Source organism: Manis javanica, chromosome 12 (genome assembly GCF_040802235.1).
Source record: "Manis javanica isolate MJ-LG chromosome 12, MJ_LKY, whole genome shotgun sequence".
NCBI lineage: Eukaryota > Metazoa > Chordata > Mammalia > Pholidota > Manidae > Manis > Manis javanica.
The window spans coordinates 89,818,235-89,836,788 of NC_133167.1; the positions used below are offsets into that span (position 1 = coordinate 89,818,235).

General features: G+C 37.6%; 1 long non-coding RNA gene across 1 annotated transcript in view; it reads right to left on the reverse strand.

Moving 5' to 3' along the window:
- Nucleotides 1–8,346: 8,346 nt before the first annotated feature.
- Nucleotides 8,347–18,554, reverse strand: part of LOC140844810 (uncharacterized) — a 169,357-nt gene continuing 159,149 nt past the window's right edge. Inside the window, exon 4 of the long non-coding RNA XR_012123307.1 lies at nt 8,347–9,314. This is a non-coding gene — a long non-coding RNA (uncharacterized lncRNA). The remainder of the gene's footprint in view (nt 9,315–18,554) is intronic.

The window sequence follows — 18,554 nt, forward strand, 5'->3', positions numbered from 1 at the left end:
AATAAAACTTCCATGTCCCTATCACCCAGAGTTAATAATTACCATTTTGTTCAGATCCTTGCATGACGTTCAGGTCACAGACCTGATGATTTCTAAGATTGTGTCTAGCGCGAATAATGTAGGTGTGCTTCTTCATCTCACTGGCTCCGGGGCTGTTTTTTCCATTATAAAAATGGAATGTTTTTATACCAGGCATATGTGTATATTTAACCAGAGGGGCTGATCTAAAGGGTGGGCTGCATGTGTGTGAGGGGTGCTGTTGTCTCTGCAATTTTTATCAGTGTCCCAAGGGATGCCCACATAAAGATATAATCTAAGATAAAAGTGACGTGCTTGCTACATACACATGCATTTCCAAGACAAGTTCCCAGCCGCTTCTTCCAGCAGGATAGTTCCTCCCATATGGACATCTTGGTGTTGCCACCGATAGTGGGCAATATTAAGGGCCAGCTTCTAGAAGCTGGATATCACGGTCACATCAGTTTTAAGAGCTGATCTCATTCCCTCTCTTTTCATTCTCATAAAATGCATCTTTAACTAACTGCCTTGGTGTGCAAAGAAGGCTACTTAATCCATTTATTTATTTATTTATTTATTTATTTTTGCTTTTTTGCTTTTTCTTTTCCTCCTCTTTGCCTCCTTGTTTCTCTTGGTCAAAGCAGCTATTATTAAACATTTACAACTTTTACAATTAGACTAAGCAATCAAAATTCTCTAATGTATTGACAGTATTTAAAAAATGACTTTATCCCTGGCCTTTCATCTGTCCAGCCACCAGCATAGTTAAAATACCTCTGCCTAAGCAACTTGGCATTCTTTATATTATCTTGAGAGTCCATAGTTTTTTGTTAAGTAATGTCGCTTGGAGACCTGAGCTCTCAGAAAGGTGGGTGGGAGATACATGCCACTTGCCTATTTTACCATTTGTAGCTTTGACTAGTCCCTGGAAAAGCTTTACATTAAGATACCACTGCATGTGGCTCTTATGTTGGTTAAATGTTTTATATTCATACATTGACACTTTCTCCAATTGAGAACTAAGTCATAGAAGAAAAAAACAGCTTCACTAGCATTGCAACTCAGGAAGTATCCAATTTAAAATCAAGGTCACAGAAAAAAGGCAGGATGCTATATATATGTGATACATGCCTATATGAATTATGTCAATATTCTATGTCACAGAATGAACTAATATATGAGGTACAGAAAATCCCTCCATTAATTAAATGTTTCTAATTTTGAAATTACTGGCTTGAGGTTGGAGTCTCACTTTTAATATGTTAATGAGTAAATTAAAGTGTGTGTACATTTCTATGACATGTTCTACATGGACTCAACTATAGGCTTATAGAACTTGAGGAAGTGGTGTACTCTCTCTGGAACCTTGTTCTCATGTGTTTAAAACAAAAAAAAGGACTAAACATTTCTGTCATTCCTTTTGCTTGACATGCTGTACCTTAAAACCAGACATTAGGCTGAGTCAATTTTGTCAGGCTCTGGTAGCTCCTCACTAGGACAGGTGCATTAAAATCACAATTCAGTTGCCTGGAAGCTGGAAGTATAAACATAAATAAGAGATATGCTTGTATATCTTTCCTGCTGTGGCTATTAGCTTACCTCCAGGTATTAGTAGGTACACATCACATGTGGATTTGGGATGTGTAGACATAGTGAGAATTTGGCCTGCTGCATATAATAAAGCAAAAGTACCCAGTATGCAGCTCTAAAAAATGTCAGAAGATCTTTTCCATTTTCTCAAACGAGTGTTACTGGGGGGAGGAATATAACGTGCCAATCAATATGTATACTTTTTCAACAGTTCTGCTTTTTTTTAATCCCTTCGAGCTTCAAGGCAAAATGTCAAGTCCTCTGCAGCCAGTGACTTTCCATAATTTTCCTGCTTATAAAAAAGACAAAAATTATGAAAAAGAAATTATCAAGAGGCTTTTGATGAGTTAGGCAAAGAACTGAAGTTAGGTGATGAGGTCAGAGGCTGACTGGCCACTTTAGATATTGCAACAATCAACCTGAAGAAGTCATAGTAAAGTTGAGAACTGAATGTCAAGAAGGAACCAGACATGCAAAGGTCAGGAAGGAAAGAATTCAAGTGTGGGGCACAGTGAGCATGAAGGCCTTAGGCAAGAAGGTGTCTGCTCTGTTTGAGGAACAGAAGGAAGGCAGTGTGTTTGGAAGGAGTGAGAGAGAGGGAGTGTGTCCATCAGAAGGCAGGTCATGGGGAGCTTCATAAGGCCAGGGTGAAAAGTTTGGACTTTGTTCTCAGGGCAGTCAAGAATAACTGGAAGGATGATTATAATCTTTGTTTATGCTAACAGTTAGCCGTTGGGTGGGAGACAGACCACTGAGAGGCAGGGGTAACAAGAAGACCCTTGTTAGACCACTGCAGTTGAGCAGGCCAGGTGAGAGAAAGGGGAGCACTGGAAGTAAATTCAAATAAGAGATGCTGTTGAGTTAAATGTGGGAGTTAAGGCAAAGAGAAAAATCAAGGGTAAATTCCAGATTTCGGGCTTGGGCAGCTGGCAAAGCAAACAAGCAAACAAAGAGCCCACTTGTGTGGGTGGGAGTTGTGGGGTGGGTTGCTTTTTAGACAACCAAGTAGAGATATGAAGGATGTATCTGGAATCCAGAGGAGAGTCAAAGGTGTAGATCTGGGGTCACTGTCATACAGATTTATCTCAAGCCACGGGCCAAGATGGTATCACCTAGGGTGAGTGCAGGCTTGGAGAAAGACGAAGGCCCAAGACGAAAGCCTGAGGCATCCCAACAGTTGGGGATCCACCAGTGAGGAGAAGACACTAAAGATCCAGAAACGTGGGAGGGAAGTCAGGGGCCTGTCATCTCACCAAGATAAGAGAAGAAACAGAATCTTCTCAACACAGAGGTCATTGGGAACTCAGGACATCCTGATGCCCTGGGAGTTCTCACTGCTTATTTCCCCATTAGCTGGACCTTAAGCTTGTGCCTCAAATAGGAGGCAGGTTTCTATCCCTTTTGCTTCTGACCCAGGCCCCCTTTCACAAGTTTTCATTTCTCCATTTTAGAAATGACAACTCATTTTCTACAGGCTTAAGCAGGACTTACCTTGCCTTGTATTTGGCTCCTGGCCCAGCCATCTCACAGGCCTGCCGTTCTGGTATCCGGTGCTCCTACCCAGCTAGCCTCGCGGGAAGGGCCTGGCAGCCGAGAGGGAGAGCTCAGTTGAAGTCCCAAAGGAGGAGGAGAAAGAGGGTGAGCAACAGAGAGTGGGCACACTCCAGAGTAACCCTCCACTTTGGAATTGTGCCTTTTGCCAATTTATCCCTGAATTATCAATTTATCCCTGCCAATTATCAATTTGAAGGCTGGAACCCATAAACACAATTCTCTTTGTGCTATTTCTCAGACATTGACACTGAATAAATCCAGGAAGAATGAAGAGAAATATCCACAAGTAGGCATGAGAGGAATCAAAATTAGAAAGCTAATGGACTCTAAATCTCACAAAAGCTATAGGAACACATCTTACAATCTACCTCTTTTAGTTGTTATTTGCTGCATAATATGTTACCCCAAAGCTTAGTGGCTTAATATAAACATTTATCTCACAGTTTCTATTTGTCAAAAATTCAGGAGCAACTTATCCAGGTACTTTTGGGTCAGGGTCCCCCAGGAAAAGAAGACAATGTGCTCTCTAGGACTGCTGTCATCTGAAAGTTTGTCCAGGGTGACACAATCATTTCCAAGACAGGGCTGTTGGCAAGGGAGATACCCTTTTTGCCCTGGGGTTCTCTCCACAGGGTTACCTGAGAATACTCACAACATGGCACTGATTTTCCCAAGAAGAGAGTAATCCAAAGAGAAAGAAAAAGGAGGCCACAGTGCCTTTTATGACCTAATCTGAAAGTCTGACACCATCATTTTCATCACATTCTATTAGTGACAAATCACTAAGTTCAGCCCACACTCAAGGTGAGGGGAATTAGACTCCACCTTTAGGAGGAAGGTGTACCTAAGAATTTGGGGACATTTTTTTTGCACCACATTAGCTGCCATTGGAGGTTGATGAAATGGTGAGTTGTAGTATCAATCAGATTAAGAAGAACTGGTGAGAAAGAATGTGGTTGGTGCACATTAATCTAGCTTAAAATGACTGACTGTACTTTGTTACTGATTTCATATTCCAGAAACAAGCTATCTCTATAATGGCTCAGTACGCATAAGAAAACATTTTACAAGAAAATATTTAAATCTCTATATATGCCCTCAAAAAATAGTATTACAAAAAGAAACAAGGTTTCTCTGATTAAGTCAGAATACATATATTACAGTCACTTGGTTATATAATATGCAGTTGTTACCTTATTTCACATTAAGGCTTTCAAAATATTACTTATTTTGGACTGCATGTGTAGGGAGTTGATTTAATCACACTCCTCAGCCCACTGCCCTTTGTCATCTCCAATCTATAAAAAGAAAACCAGTTTTTCCTTTATTTCCACTCACCTTTCCTATTTCTAACCCCTGTCATAAGCACTCTAACTTGGTTCATATAGGTTCCTTAATGTTACTGCATGATCTGTAATGTTTGTGTACATATTCAAAATATATTTTAAAAATATGGTACAAAAAACAAAAATATAAGGAACTGGAATAGTCCAAGTACTTAGAATGAAGCATCAGGATCAGAAGTTCTAAACTTATGCATTTTTAAGCAAATACTGAGAAGTGTTCATGACAATCTCTAGAGAGAAATGAGACCAAAATGGCTGATTTTTTCCAGCAGAAAAAACCAATCCCCATCCTCTGCTCTGGAGGCAGAAGGAGAAGCAAACATGCAAAGGGCCATTACTGAGATGAAAAAGAACACCGTGCTTTCTACCAGATGTCAGCCTATGAGAGGTCTCTGCCCTAGAGAACTTGCAGTGTCAGGCAACATGGCGAATTAGTGGACTGCCAGGCCTAAAATATGGTCAGTAGTAATGAAAGAAAGCTAGAAGCAACCCAGAATTTGAACTCTGTAGCATATATGCAGTTCTAATTCTAATTCTTCCCTTCCCTCCTTCTTTACAATTTAATAGTTGGCAGAGAAAGGTCACTTGACAATATTTATTAGCTCATTAACTCTAAGTGTCTTTGCTGCCATGGGAGATATTTTTTATAACAATTCTATTCTGTGCTACAAGCTTGCTGCAGGTGTCTCTCCATTGTGGAAATGAAATGGTGAGCTCCAGCTCTCTCCTGGCATCCACAGTCCATAACTAAATATTACTTTTTTCCAGCTGGGGAAAAGGAACACGATCAGACTGAGTCAGGCCTGGCTGACTTACATGAGCCCAACCAGGCGAATACCTGCACTGCTTGAACATGGTAGTACTTTCAATACAGTGAGCTAGGGCTATCTCGTTTCCCAAGAAAGGGGAAAGGGAACAGAATCAGCATGCACTAAATGCCAGATATTATATTAGGACCTTTACATATACTATTTAATTTAATTTAATTTAATTTAATTCTCCCAACCACTCCATTAAACAGGAAAGGAATCTTTGTCACTAATAAACCAGATGAGGAAACAATCTCAGAAAGTTCATTTGCTTGGTCACACACCTGTTATGTGTGGAAGCTGGGATTCAAACCTAAGTCCAGGTTTTTTCAAACACAAAATATTCTATATTAAAAAACAGTACAGTATTCTCAAACATTGCACAATTTCTCGTTTGCATTCCAGAAAAATCTGAACTTGGCTGAAGATGGTGCAGTAGCAGCAAAAGGATAAAATGTCTTTGGACTTCTGATGAAAAAAGATTTGTCTTCTTAGAAATAGGGACATAGATTCTTTAAAAAAACAAAAATGTAGACTTCTAATTGTTTTCAAATACAAATCTGATCAAAGCTGACCTCTTATTTACGTTTTTTGGGGAAAGAGGGATATATAAGGCCACCAGCTCTAATAAGTAGAGACTGATATGAATATCCATTGACCAAAAAGTACCAAAAAGTTAGTTCATTCATTTAATCCTTACATTGCCCCCCACCCTTGGGTTGACTAACTCCTAATCATTCTCTAATACTCAAGTGCCAACTTTTCTAAGAAAGTTACCTTCCTTCCATAGTGCCATAGATAACTTCTATTGTTTTATACAGCTCACCTTGCATTATTTATTTTAATCAGTTGATTTGTCCAATTGCTAGAATATTAATTCTTTGAAGATAAGGATTCTGTCTCACAAATCTCTATGTTTTCAGTGCCTAATGGCTGTCATTTAGTGGGTTCTCAGGTTAGTTGTTGAAAGAATTAATTAATGATTAGCTAAATGATGAGATAATTATTGATTAGGCACCTTCAGTCTGTAAGAGTATTTCACATCAAGTCTGATGTGGGGTGCCACTTATTTGGTGATATTTGAATCCAAAACCTATGGCCCAGTGACAACAGTAGAACACTGAGGAGTGAACACATCAAAGACCAAATCAGTTTCTCCTTCCTCTCTCTCTCCTACTCTCAATTCTCGCGGTCTCTCTTGCTGTCTCTCTGTCTCTGTCTCTCTCCACACATACAGACATACACATACAGACCAGGGGATCAATAAAGCCTCCCATTGCTCAACGGGAAGAAGGACTTCTGAGGTTCATTTATGCAGGTCTCGTTTGGAGTGGACATTGTCTCTACATGATATTTACCCATAACCAGGGCCTTGGTAAACATTTAAAGAAAATTCTGCCTATTGGAAGAGAGCTTTGCCAGCATTAGAAAACTGGAACTGAGAGCTTATATTATTGTGAGTTGAGTAGAAAATGTTTTGTAGGAGAGTATGATTAACCATGATAGGCCAATTGGTTAAACTTTTCATCATTTTTGAGCTTCAAAGGAATGAATTCAGTCATTTTAGAAGGTGAGAAATAGAATATATTCAAATAAAATCATCACAGAATGTTAAGACAGGAAGTCTTCCCAGGGTTTTGAAATAAAACTTGATCTTACATGATAATTAATTGAATTCTCCACTTACCCTATTTCTTTTGATTATAATGCTGTAGAATCACTTAAAAAATGAAAGCATTAAGGATTATTTATCTAACTTTTCTCTACTAATGGGGCCTCAGGAATGGATGTTTCTACTTTGCTTTATTCTGTCTTTATGATCAAAGAGGGTCTTAGGAGCCCAGCTGAACAAAAAGGATGAGAGCTTGTGATTCAGAACCAGCCCTAAGGTTGCTGGGGATTGTAGTAAAGGGGAGAGGAAATGGGGTGCTAATGATATTACTGAGAGGGGCTCTTTAGGAGAAAGCATTTATTTTACAGGTTTCAGGAGAATTTATGAGATAATTAATACTGGCAGTCATGCACATTTTGTACAGGGAGTACTTTAGACAGCAACAGACTGATAGTAACAGAAGTGAGAGTAATAGTCCTTGGATTCTAAACCCTGTCTACATTTACACAAGGGAGGACCAAGAGTTCCTGTTCACTGGATTCTCAGCACCAGCAGCTACAGTTTTGTAAATTACCAGCCATCATTTTTCCCTTCAGAGTGTTCCTTAGGTTGCCTTTAGAATTTTTCTCCTTTTCTGAAGCAATGTGCCCTGTAGCCAGAATAACCATTTGTCCCAGAATTTTCAGAACAGTTGTGATTTAAAATAATCTATCCTGTCATACACCCCCTCATATTAGATTGTGTGACCAATTCGGGGTTCAGAGAGCATGGTCACAGAGTCAGCCATCCCAGATGAACACTTGCATTCCACTGACTCTCAGAGGATTTGATCACCTAGAGTACTCCATAGCACCCCTTTCACCCCCCGGCTTGGACCCTATGTGCTACTGCTTCCAAGCAAAAGAAATGAGGAGAAAAAGAAGGGCAGAGCTCTCTTACAGTATTACTAGAAAGCTATTCTGCATGATTTTTAAAGTGCAGACAAAAGTAGCTTTTTCAGATTATACAATGCATATAACAGAAGTTCAAAAAAAACCAAGCAAACAAAAGAATAACACCCCAATCCTACCAATTATCTTACTGTAATTATTTTTTTTTTTTAATATTTTAGTGTGCATATGTAAAAATCTACTTTTGATATCCCTTTTTTCTTAACAAAAAATATGGTCCTAATAGCCATGTACATGTTTGTCACCACATTCCTTACTTAGCAATATATCAAGAACATGTTTCCTGTTTAACAAACATCACTAAATATGTGTTTTCATCATCCTTTTAATCACTGCTGGGTACTCTGTAAGTAAAAATATGCAATAAATTACTTAAAAGCCCTTTGAATGTTGTTATTTTGATGTTTTCTTATTACATACAATGCTGAGGAAAAGAACAGTTTTCCTCAAATAAAATATTTGGGTGGTGATATGGGACTTTGTCCTGGAGAATTCTGCACATCTTCTTGGAAGCCGCCGGGAGTGACAGCTTGCTGTAATATATGACAGTCCAGTCTTCATGTGCCCAAACACATCAATGACACACTAATGAATCCTACTTTAATCTTTGCTGTCATCTGCCATTGGCTTCTCTTGTGTTTCTCAAGGATTCTCTGGCACCCAGACCGACTTCCTTGATCATCTCATTGCCATTGTGTTTTTGGCGGGATGTGGCAAGCATCGTTCTGAGGCCAGTCTATGGTTGAGTCTGTCTGGATCACATTTTCTGGTGGTGCATCACACACTATGTCTGCTCCCTGGCTCCAACCAACAAGACTTTAAAGAGATTTTTTAAAAGGCTCAGAAAGTTTCTTGGATATCAAACAGCTCTTATAAAAATAACATTTTTATGACTTAAAATGTAAATGAATCAGAAACATATGGATTAAATTTCCTTTGAAATACCCACGGGTTTAAAAACTGAAGGGAAGAGTGCTTGCAAAATGAGTTAAATTGAGTTTTGCCAAAAATAAAACACTTGAAAAATTGTTGGGGATGTTTTGCTGATCTCTAGATGCTCATGGATTCTCCATTCTCTATTTGAAAAGTACTTAGATTTTAAAATTTGGGTCACTCAATAAAATGCACTTAGGACTAGTTCAATGGACATTTGGCTCTCTCATCAAAGAATGGACATCAAAAAGTCAGTTTTAGGTCAAATGTACTTGAAATATGCTACTTCTTCAGTATCTGGAAGCTTCTTCATTTAGCTGTGACCATGCCTTCCTGTGTGAAGTGTGTCCCAAGTGAACTCAGACCATGTTGGGAAAGACTGATAGTATCTATCAAACAAGTCTCAGTTAACACTCTTCTCTTCTGTTGCCTTTGCTGTCAGTTACTCCCGTAAATATTTCCCAACTGTTCCATCATAGGTCAATATCCATAGAAGCAGAGCCTAAGAACAGGGACACTTGTGTAAGTGATTTATTGAGGAAGAGCTCTCAGGAGAAGTCTCTAAGGAAGTGAGGGAAAGAGATAAGACCGGGGCAGAAGCTATGCAGAGATGTGGTTCCAGCTGAAAGCTAGCCTCGGCCTTATCCTACAGGGAGCTCTGAAGTATGAACAGCTCCTCCAGTTGTCCTGCCTTGACGGCATATGCCCTGTCAGTCAGGTACAGCTGCCTCTGGAGGGAGGACAAACCTCCTTGAGGAAGAAGCACCTCCAGTCTCTGCTGAGGACAATCCTTGAGGACATGTCTCCAGACAAGAGCGTAACTGTGAGTCTTAACAGACAACACACACAGCAGGTGAGGGATAGATGGGCAGGGCACGTAAAGGGGATCTGGACAGGGCATTAACAGTGTCCACCACATTCCTCTTTCTCAAGGCTCTGAAGACATCTTTAATTCTTCTCAATCTTTTCCCAGGTTCAACCTGATCTTTTCCTTTTTACTTTTTTGCAGCTTTTCTTGCACTTACCTCCATTGCAAAGTTCCCACTGTAGTCATGTCAGTCTACACTTCCTCATCTAATATCTGGATTACCCTACTCATTTTCCAGCAGAACCTCCACTTTAGAATATTCCTTAACCCAGATTATCCCACCCATTGCTGGATCATTGCTCTCCTCCAAACACTATTTGCAAATGCTTAAAAATAAACTGTAATTCTTGCATATCTAAGGGACTATTTCTCAAAGTTTTAAAGATTAAGAATATATTGAAATGGTTCTCTTGGGAGTCCCAGTAAATACTAACATCATAACCCTAAGATAATGAAAATCTTTTTTTTGCTATATCTGCTTTTATACCAAAGTAGGTTATAATATGGAGAAGTAAAGCTTAAGGAAAATAATGTGAAAAATGTTGAATCAATTAATCAAGCCATTATTTCATTACTTGCACAAAATAATAACATATAAATATACTTAGACCACTGCCTAGTAAGAGTAAGCACTCAATAAATATTAGGTAATATTATCACTGTTGACTCTCTACTTACACTTTTGTCATCCTCCAATAGTTGTTTTACACAGAAGCAAGAATGAATATATTTAAACCCAAATCATATTATCATATATCTTGCTTATATCTCTTCCCAATGTATTTACAATGAAACCCAATCTTTACTTTGGCCTGTAAACATAGCATTCCCTGCCCTGTCCTTACCTCCGACCTTAGGTACAGCCACTGCCTAACATATGCTTCTAGCACATGGGTTTTTTAAGTTCCTTATATGTCAACCTATTTCCTGCCTCAGTGTCTTTGCATGTGCTGTTCCCTCTACCTGGAAAGATCTGCTCAACTGAACTCCTACTTTACGTGACTGGGTCCGTATTTTTAGGTCTCAGTTTAAATGTTTCCTTTTCAGAAATTCTTTTCCTGACTACATCACTCATTTAGTCATTCACTCATTTACTCAACAAGTATTTACTGAGCACCTAATCTGTGTGAGGTACTATTTTAGTCCCAGGAAGAAAAAAAAAAGCACACAACAAAAAAACCAACCATTACAATAAAAAAACATTAGTCCTTGTCCTCACAGAATTTGTGACAGGACTGTCATAATCCCTTATGAGCACAGAGAGAGAAAAACAAGCAAATAATATGTGTGTGTGTATGAGAAAATAAAGGTGAGATGGAGATAAGGAATGCTGTAGTAGAATGGCTGCTATTTTTAATAGAGAGGTCAGAAAAGGCTTTTTTAAGAAAAGGATCTTTATTTAGGGAAAGGCCTGAAACAGATCCACCAGTTCCAAGCTCTGTATATTCTCTATTTCACTTTCTTGTGTTTTATTGCCCTTAAAACTTATTAAAACAGGTAATTTTTTTTTCTTTTTCTTTTGGTCTGCTTTCCTCACTAGATTGTAAATTTGATAGAATTGTATCTATCTTGCTACCTCTTAAATTCCCAGACTATCTGAAGCATAAAAGGTATTCTATATATATATATATATTTATTTATTTATTTAATGGATATGTGAAGTTGTTTATTATTACTGATCCCAAAATTAGGAATCAGAATTACTCTTGAATGCAACCTATTAGAATGAAATGGAATGCCCTGTGTGAAAGTGGACTGTATGATGAGAAAAGCTCAGAAGGGCAAAGTGGATTGTAGTGACGGAGATGGGGCATAAATAAAAAAACACCTTGGTTACCACCTTAGCAGTGCCGTGCATGCCATCATACTGCAACACAGAGCAGAAGCATATTGTACTTCTGAAACTCTGATTGCTGTATCTTTCCCCTACTCCAATTTCCAAGCATAAAAGAAAGAAAAGGAGCACCCACCAGATCTTCCCGGGCTATCTCGCTTTCCCCATAATGCCTCAAGTACCGGGAAGACTGAATATACACAATGATCACTGAGACCATTTTGTGTGGGTGGATGGGAATGAAACCAATCAAATTGCTTTTCATTGCTAAATAATTAATCGGCAGGCCAAATTATGAAATTTTCACTTTTATGGAAAATTACTCCTAGATCTGGCAAAAGCGTCCCCACCCTGGGCCCTGTGTTTCTGCAAGTCCCACTCTGCTGTCTAGCTGAGCTCTTCTGACAGGTGGAGTCCTGTTCATACAGAGACCATACCATCTCTTCTGGACTATGATCTGGGCACTGGACCTCCAGAAGTCTTTGCCCAACCTCTTCCTGGGCCTTCTCAGGCTCTTTGTCAGGTTCTACTTCGAAAGAGAAGATTGCAAAGCTGATGTGCCTACCCCAAGACCCAAAGAGCCATGACCAAAGATTGGCTGCTTGTAGAGGGAGTAAAGAACTCTGCAGTTGGAGAGTCCATATGAATGTTCATGAGGTCCCTTGCAGCACAGGATGGAGCCCAGCATGAAGAGAGGGAGGAGAGATGCAGGCTGCATGCCAGGACCTGGGTGGAAGGGGACTGGCTCTCTAGGTGCTGCCATTTTCTGGCTTAGAACTCTAAGGCATCTGGGAATTCTACATTTGAATCTGGCCTTCTGATTTTGTGGGCCAGGGTTACTTGGCTTGGATTGAGTGCTTTGCAGCTCATGATGTATAAGTGTCTCCATCTTTACACTTGCCCTGGGTCCTGCAAATGTTAGAGCCAGACCTTTAACATTTACTCCCCAACCTCACATAAAAGTTTAATTCCTTCTCTTATTTCAAATTTGTCATGGACTAAGAGGAGAAACTGTGTGGTCAGTAGTAACTTGATCTAATGATGTTATGGACCAAATCTTTGTGTCCCCCTCAAATTATATGCTGAATTTCTATTTCCCAATGTGATGGTATTTGGAGATGGGGCCTTTAGGAGGTAATTAGGTCATGAGGGTGGAGTTCTCACAAATGGGATTACTGCCCTTGTAAGAAGAGACAGGAGACAAATGATTTCTCTCTCTTCCACGTGAAGATACAGCAAGAAGGCAACTGTCTGCAAACCAGGAAGAGGTTCTCACCAGACATGGAATTGTCTGGTATCTTCATTTTGCACTTTCTAGCCTCCAGAATTGTGAGAAATGAATGTTGCTTAAGCTACCCAATCTATGATGTTTCGTTATAGAAGCCTAAACTGACAAAGATAAATGGAGATCCATTTTAGGAGAAAAATCAAACCATGAAGCACATTCAAACTTTGGAAACCTAACAGGTCGTCCTAGCTTTGTACATACCAGCCATCATAAAGCTTCTGAGAGCTTTATGGGGTGGGGGATGTGCCCATAGACGTATCATTTCTTGTAAACACCTGCAACCTCGTCTTACAGGCCCTTTTCCTAGACTCCACGGTTTACCCCAGGGGAAGAGACTTGGGAATTAGAAAATATCCAGTTAACATCCTAACGTTATTCCAAGGAAAGCCAGGAAGAAAAATTACGAAGTTCTAGGCCAAGAAGTCATTGGGAGTAGAATGTCTTTGACGTTACTCTGATGGATGTATTCAGAGAGAACAGCTATGAATTCACGTAGATTACTGAGGGAAAACGATCTAGCAAATTGGATTCCAGGTGGAGTGGAAATGTTCCTGGTTCGGTCAGTGCTCTGCTAGAGACTCGAGATCTGTGCGATGTCGTCTAGTTTATGTTTCTCTAGTAACTATGAGAAATAATACCATAATGTTTATTTACTGACATGTATATTTTCCCTTTTGTAAACTGTCCATATTTGTGCCTAATGATATTTTAGGAGTTTTAGAGTGTTTCTTATTTATCTGAATGAAAATGTTGTTAATTTTTTTTGAAGACAAAATTTTGACTTATTTTTAATTCTCAATACTTTTCAATATATAGAAGTTGTACATTTTATCAATCTATGATACAAATTTTAGAGGACTGTGATTATCTCATACGAAGTCTGCACATTAGGACAAAAATAATCCTCAGCAAAATGTAGTCTTTCACTGAAAACTGCAGAAACTCTGAGATTAAAAAAAAAAATGTAGTCTTTTATTCAAGCATGCGCTATGCAGCTACATTTCTTTTTTAAAAAAAAACACTTAAAAAATAATAATTTTAGATGACAATTCAGTTGTAAGACATTATACAGAGAAATCATGTGTACTATTTACCTAGTTTTTGCAACTGGTAACATCTTGTAAAGCTAGAGTACAGTATCACACACACGACCGATATAGTCAAGACGCAGAACATCTGTCTGCATCACCACAAAGAACACGGAGGCTGCCTTTTTATATCAAAACCCAGCTCCCACTCATCCCTTCCCTCACCCCTGACAACTGTTAATCTGTTGTTTATTCCTATAACTTTGTTGTTTTGAGAATGTTATATGAATTTATCCACTACATAACTTTTGAGGGTTGGCTTTTCTCATGCAGCATAATTCTCTGAAGATTTATTCAAGTAGTTCTGTACAGTAATAATTTGTTTTTAATTTTCCAGGTAGACAATCCTGTTTTTTTTCTTTTCTACCTACATGTCTTCTATTTCTATTTCTTGTCTTGTTGCACAGGGTAGAACTTCCAGTATTATGCTAAATAAGAGTCATGAGAGCTGATATCATTGCCTTATTCCTTAGCTCAGGAAGAGAACATTTAGTCCCTCATTAGTAAAGATAAGGTTAGTTTTAACATTTAATGTAGGTGTTCTTCATCAGCTTAAGGAAGTTTGCCTCTATTCCTATTTTTCTGAGTTTTTAATAAAAATGAGTGTTGGATTTTGTCAGATGCTTTTTCTGCATTAACATGATCATATGATATTTCTTCTTTAGCTACTAATATTGCAAACTACCTTGATACATTTTTGACATTGCACCAGTCTTCCATCCTGGAATGTCTCACATGGACATGGTATATAATACTTCTTATATGTTGCTGAATTCTAAATGGTAATATTCATTAACGATCCTTCATGTCTATATTCACAAAAGATATTGGTATCTATTTTCTAAAAAACGTTGTTATTTGCTCTAATTTGTAATTCTTACTTATCTTTTAATTTTTTCAATATATAGGAGTTTATATTTAAAATAATATAAATTTTGGTATCAGGGTAATACTAGCAGTAATGAATTTCAAAGTATTCTCTTTTATTTTTTTAAAAAAAGAGATTGTAAAGAATTGCTGTATAATCTTTACATATTTGGTAGAATTATCAGAGAAACCATTTGAGCTTGGAGATTTCCTTATCAGGAATTTTAAAATCATGAACTCATTTTTTAAAATGTTTATAAACCTATTCAAACTATGTATTTTATATTGGGTGGTTTGCAGTAATTTGTGGGTTTTTGGTCTAAGTTGTCAAATTCATGTGTAGAGTTATTCATAGCATTCGTTTATTTTCCTTTTGATGTCTGCAGTAATAGTAGTGATATCCCCTCTTTCATTTGTAGTACTGGTAATTTGTGTCTTTCTTTTTTGAAGAAAGCCTTGTTCAAGGTTGCCAATTTATTGATCTTTTCAAAGAACCAGCTCTGTTTCATTCTCTGTTTTTACATTTTCCATTTTATTGATTGATGATAAAAGTCCAGGTTCCCCACTCACCCTTGTTTGTACCTGAGTGGGAAAAGGGGGCCTCCATGTTATAGCTGGGCAGGCTTCAAGTCCAGTTATTCCCATAGTCTCCACTGACACTACAGTGGGGGTGGCCTCATTACTAAAGGGTGACGGTTAATGTCTTCACTCTCTGCTAGGCTTCTTCTAACGCTATCCATTACAGAGGAGAGGTATGTCTCACTAATGTTAGGTGGTTGGTGAAGTACAGAATTCCCAGATGGTCTCCCCTAACTCTGAAGTTAGGAGGGCCTCTTTACCTCTCTGTAGGGATGACAGCTGAAGCTTTCTTCTGTGACATTACTTCTAGAGGAGGTGTTGGTGCACCTTGGTGCAACCTTTGGAATAGAAATCTTGATTTTCCATTCAGTCTTTACTGACATGGGTGGGTCCATGTTTTTTGTTATTATGTTTGGCTAGAGTAGATTATCTAAAAGTTGTCTCATTTTAGGCGGGCCTATCCTGTTCCTCTGACTACAGAGAGATGACTTTTGTTGAGGATGGATATTTTGTCTATGCACTTGGCATTCCCAGATTGCCATCTTCTTTAGTTCCAAGAGTGGGATACAAGAGACAAAACCCAAATAAATAAAAACCAAACCCCAAAATAACCCCACTAATGTAACAGATTATTCCTCAGGTCCTGAGATTCCTAGTCTAGCTGCCTTCAATCTTTCAGTCTTCTTATATTTGTTTTGTATATAGTGTCCAGGATTTTTAGTTGTAATTAGAGGGAGGAACAGGAAAAATGCGTCTACTTCATATTCCCTGAAGTCTAAGTCCTTAAATCTTCTTTATTTCTTCCAGTTGGTTTGCAGGTTATTTTATTTTCATTTTATAGGTGACACATGGTTCTTGTTATGTTTATTCTTAAGTTTATAAATGGTTATGTATATAGTTACTATTTCTAAGTTGAGTCTCCATAGGATCTAGAACACTTGAATTCTCTACCAGTTCTCAATTTTTCTGCAACTGCAGGGAGATTCCTAAAAAGCATATATATGTATGAGGAACATTCCAGATAGAATGACATCTTATTACTAACTGGGGCTTTGACTTCACAACCCTATATAATTTGGTGTTCTGGTGAATTGGGCTTGAATACATATGAATCTTTAAAATAGTGGTTGCTTAACTACGGCTTCATTAAGCATAAGGTAAGAGCACAGACCTTAGACTCACACAGTTTGGCTTTTGTGCTTTACAGTTGGGTGACTATGAGAAAGTTACTAAATGCTTCAGTGCCTGTTTATGAACCTATAAAACAGAACTATGAAAGTACTACCTGAAGCTTCTCTCATTTCAACCGTTTTCTTCCCCATTGAGTAACATGTTAATTTTTTCCTGGATACTTTTAGATTTTTGTTTGTTTTTAGTTTTCAGAAGTTTAATTATGATGTGTCTTGGTATGGTTTTCTTTGGGTTATCCTGTTTGGAGTTCTTCCTATTTCTTGAAGATTTATGAATATGGTAGGATAATATGCATATAGCATTTATAAAGGTGTCTGCCTCTAAGAACCATGTAAATGTTAGCCAGTAGTATCATTAGGACCTCCATTCCTCAAGGTAAAAACTAAGAAAATATAAATAAAGTGGACTGTAACTAATAATAATGCATCACTATTAAGTCACTAATTATAACATACTATTAGTTACTAAGTAAATTATCAATAGTGGAATTGCCTGTGCCTTGCAATTTTTTTCTGTAAATCTAAAACTGTTTTAAAAAATTTACTTTAAAAAACTCTTGTGAGGTAAATGAGTGGAATGAACAAAAGAATAGGAAACAAGAATAGATTAAAAAATGTGTGTAATGAAGGGAATTTTTGTGGAAAATAATATATTTGGTTAGCTTTAAAATATAAGCTAGCCTCATCTATTCTTTCTTTGCAAAAATAGACGCCAACAGGAGGCAAAAATTTGGACACATAAGCGAGCATGTGGCCAATAGCATTCACTCTGGTTAATAGCTTGTAATCAAAATAATCAGGCCAGGATCAGTAAGCCAAGCTATTGGAACTATTTTTCCAATAGAATAATTGCCTTAATTTGGACAAGGGAAATATTTTTTGGGGGGGGGTATGGTTAGAGTAGTAAATAGGCCCACTGAAATTTTTAATTAATTTATACAGCTATGGTCAAAAAGCACAGAAACAACTTGTTTATCAGAGGTAAACAAGCCAACAAAAGAGGATGTGAACTTTTTCACAATTGTGTTGATCTGATTACTAAAAGGTACATTTCCAATTCATTGTGCTATAGAATTGTAAAACAATGTATTTGTCTTTTACTTGTTAATTGCTTTTCATAATGCAGTTAAATGGTAATCAACAGTTAACATTTGCAGATCTTTCCCAGGAGGATGATTTTGCATTATTCCTTATTTTTCAAGGCATTTTACGTGCCTAATGATTTCTTTCGTGCCAAGTGAAATAAAAGTTTAATTTCCTCCCTTATAATTATATTTGTTATCAGCATTAAAAATACAGAAAAAGAAAAGAGCTACCCATAATCATCTTATGTTAACTTTTTAAATATATCTCCTTTAGGCTTATTTAATTTTATTTTTGAATTATAATTATGACTATATGTACAGTTGGTCCTTGACCAACATGGTTTGAATTGCATAAAGACATTTATATGTGGATTTTTTCCAACAAATGTTTAGGAAATAATTTTTGGAGAGTTGAGATGATTTGAAAGAACATATTTCCTCTAGCTTTATTATAAGGATACAGTATATAATATATATAACATACAAAATATGTGTTTACTGACTATGTTATCAATAAGGCTTCCAGGCAATAGTAGGCTATTAGTAGTTAAGTTTTTGGGGAACTGAAAGTTACATGCAGATTTTCAACTGCATGGCTGGTCACCCCTAACCCCTGTGTTGTGCAAGCGTTGACTGTATATTCAATTAGTAACCCACTAAACAGTTTACCGTAAGCATTCTCTCATGCTATTTAGAATTTTTAATACTCAGCATTTTAAGTACTGTGGAATATTAAATCAGTTGTTATTTCTGATTTACTAACTTATTAACCTATTGGATATTTAGGGTTTCTCCCAGTGATACTTTATTCAACCATACACATGTTCTACTTCCCGAAGAAAAGTACAAACCCACTGACTTTTTGTGTTTCTGTATGTGATGTGACTGTAGCAGTCTTATATTAGAAATGCATGAAAGAAACTACTGGGGTCCAAACATTCAG